The following is a 4,008-nucleotide window of genomic DNA, read 5'->3' as shown; positions in this document are numbered from 1 at the left end:
TAATCCCGCAAATTATTTAGCTAAAAATCGATCTGCATTTTTCTGCTAAAGTTGATTAAGAGCTGCACTACAGCTGCTAGTTCAGCTTAACTGACTTAAATCTAGCTGCAAAAGTAGCCATATAGCTGCAGGTATTAAAATTCTGTAAATTGAATGTTTCTTTGGACCATTTTCAAGTTATCGCTGTTAGATGGTTGGAAAAGCTTTGCAAATAAGTCAAATTGATGATACTACAACATGACTGAAATCAAACTGTAATGGTAGCCCATGTGATATGCCATAATATAGATGCACTCAAGCTCAGTAGGATGGAGTTTGCAAATCTCATTGACTGGAATATAACAACAAATACATCTGTAAGCAGCCCTTAAAATAAGATGCTGTGAAGAAAAGCTTCTATGACCGTGAAGAAGGCTCCTGCGTTTGGGATAACTTTCCTTAGCGCTTTTAATTTGTAACTAATCTTCCGGTTAATTGTTTTTTGGGAGAGCTAATTTTTCAGTTTATAATCGGACTGAAACAATTATAAACTGCTCACGTGAAATTATTGTCTAAGTATTTTTTAAGTTTCCTTATTTAGTTAAAGGATTGAAAACGAAATTTAGATATTTTTTCCCACTATTTCGGTGCTATGTTCTTTACCCGCGTCCTATCTTTTCGTAGCTCGAAATCGTTCTGATTATTTTCTCTTTTTTTAACCCTCTGACCATCTTTGTCAGAGGTTGACGCTCCTCAATTATTTGGGAACGCCTCTCCCAGGTGGCAGGTTCATTGGAACCACCGTGAACTCTTTTTGAAAGGTTATTTTCGATTTCAAAAGAGCTCTTCTTTAACCCTTTAATCCTTAGAACCTAGCCTCGCTTTTGGGTATTTTTATTTACTTTAGGTTCAAAGGTTAATACACTTTTGTAGGCTTAAATATATACAAGGTGACAAACACGATATACAATGATTTCAACTACAATATAAATAAATAATAGAATGCACTAAAGCTCAAATTTTGACCGTAAATTATACGTTTTTCCACATGCTGTATCTTAATAACAGACTTTATGAAGCTGTGCTAAATTTCTGCACGTAATATCTGTCAGCCAATTAAAATGATCGGTATAATGGCTAAAATAGGTTAAATTACATGAAGTTTTATAATTAAAGCTTATAACTATAAACACACTTCTATGTGATCTTGTGTCTTTTCGTTTACATGAGGGCCCTGAAAGGGATACAATAACTATAACGGTGCTTCCAATGGGGCTTCAGTGATTAGCTGTAAGTGAGTTGCAAAAGGGCTGTAAGTAGACTGCAGTTTGGGTGGAGATACCTGTCAGTGGTCTTTAGCCGCTTTGGTTTATTGCATGTTTAAGTGCACTTGTACCAACGTGTATTACTTAATGTAATTCATTGTTACATGGAATACTGCAGTGCCCTAAGAATCCTGCAGAACAGACAAGTTTTCATTACATTCATTCATCCCATCTTAACCGGGCACTGGGTTTATAGAAAGGATTATTCTCCTTAAGTGAACTGGCAGTAGAAAGAGCTTCGGGGTGTGACACCTTATTAGAAAGCTATCATAGGTGGTGTTTGAACGTTTAAACTATAATTCTGATATCAGAATAGTAAATTTTTCATTCTCATTCTAGAACATTTAAACTTTACCTCTATTATTAGAACATTAACAGAATATGGTTTAAAGACGGAAAATTAACGAGATATAGTTTAAAATCGGTCCATTTCTGAATCATATTAAAGGGTCTGATAGTAGAACATAACGGTTCCATGTCTAATTCCAGAACATTGTTGGTTTAATCTAGCTTTATGGACAAACCATTTATAGTTAATTTTGACTGAATCAATTTTCAAACCATAATACACCGAAATTTAAACTATTACGGGTATGATGTTTTAGTTTAAACAATGAAGAGACCATTTTTTGACCTCTAGTTTCTACAGTGTGTAGCGAACTGAAAGTGGGCTGGAGCGATCATTAAGTAGAAAAGTAAATCATATTATAAATTTATGTTAAGAAACTGTATAAATTGTACAATATATATATATATTCTATAGACTTTCCATTAAGGTATTGTAGAAAACAGTAGAATCACAATTCAAACGCCTTTACAAGATTTTCTGAAAACTTTAATAGAAAATTAGCAAAACTCGTATAGAAAGTTGTGGAAAATAAGTTAAAATAATTTATAAAATTTCTATAAAATATGCTTATAGAATATTAACATAACACTTACAGAAAAACGCATGGTTTCTGTTTTATATAAAATCTTTAAAATGAAGATATAGAAAGTTTATAGATAAGTCTATAGAAATATCAATTGGAATAGAGCCCCTTACGCACTACACTCTATTGAATTTTATGTATTTTTATGGAAATTTCATAGAACATTTTCGTACGGGCAATAGTCAGTGAGAGGGCTTCAACTGGACTTCAATTAGCAGAGGCAGCGCTGACCCCGATTCTGCTATATTTTAGCCAGCTGGTTACCGAGTTGCAGTTTTTATATATATATATATATATATATATATATATATATATATATATATATATATATATATATATAAAAACTGCAAAATACGATTGAATTGAATTATCAATGCGATTGTCAGTTCACGTAAGTACTTTTAATAAGTGATTATATTATTCAAGTGTATTTATAGTCAAAAAAAAGTCTATCTGTTATATTTACGACTTAATACTGTTCTTTCCAAAGGAAAGTAATTGAATGTATAAAACAGTAGCATTGAAAATTAAGAGCTAAAATTGGAAGTCGTTAAGGCTCGCCATAGAAACTTAAGGCGCGATAAAAGCCCGAAACCAGATTTTGAACATATAGCTCGAAATCCAAAAAATCAAGGCTCGCACTGCCCTTATATACAATGCATTATATATCAAAAATCTTAGTTACGACACCGAACCAAGTTTACTATTATTCAACCAAAAGAATAATAATGAAAAAGCGTTAAAAAAGGTCCTCATAGCGGATGTAGTAAGTCAAATTTAAACAGAAAATTTTATTTATCACAAATATCAATTAAACGGGAAGATATTAAAAACACGAAGCTTTTTGAACTTCGTTATACGATATCTCGAAAAATCCCATTATTTTCACCTAAAGCAAAAAACATGAAAAACCGTTGGGTCAAAGGTCCCCGTAAAGGGCTTAAAATCCAAAATTAGACACAAAATGGTGTAAATTATAATATTCAATTAAAAAGGTATATATGAAAACTTTTAGACACCATACCTTACGAAGTTTACTATTATTCATCCACAAGGAAAATAATTAAGAACCGTTGGTATCAAAACTTTTAGACACCATACCTTACTCAGTTTACTATTCCACAAGGAAAATAATAAAGAACCGTTGGAAAAAGGGTCCCAACAGCGGATGTAGTAAGTGAAATTTAAACTCAAATTTTATTTATCACAAATTTCAATTAAACCGGTAGACATCAAAAATACTAAGCTATTGCTACTGCGTTATACGAAAACTTAAGGAATGGTATTATTTCCAACTAAAGCAAAAAACATGAAAAGCCGTTGGTTCAAGGGTCCCCACAAAGGATGTGAAAATCCAAAATTAGACACAAAATGGTGTAAATTATAATTTTCAATTAAAAAAGAATATATTGAAAATTTTAGATACGACACCTTACGAAGTTTACTATTCACCTGAAAAATAGTGTATAATGGGTGATATTAAAATTACAATTTAACAGGGATATATCGAAAATTGATTTTATTTACTTACAATGACTACTAAAAGGGCCGGATTAAGCAATTTTGCACCCGGGGCCGAGATAGTATGCGCCCCCTTAAGTCGGTATAAACGGAACAGCAAATGTCCCTAAGGGGGAATAGTTAAACTCAATGCGCCCCCAACAAGCCTTGCGCCCGGGAGCCAGTGCCACCTTGCCCCCCCCCTTAATCAGGCCCTGACTACTAATATTCATCAGTAAGAAAAATAATGAAAAACCGTTTGAAAACGGAAA

Source organism: Phalangium opilio, unplaced genomic scaffold (assembly GCF_054372755.1).
Source record: "Phalangium opilio isolate 3A_F unplaced genomic scaffold, DU_Popi_V2 ptg000043l_1, whole genome shotgun sequence".
In the NCBI taxonomy this organism is placed as follows: Eukaryota; Metazoa; Arthropoda; class Arachnida; order Opiliones; family Phalangiidae; genus Phalangium; species Phalangium opilio.
Note: the sequence above shows the minus strand (reverse complement) of the source record.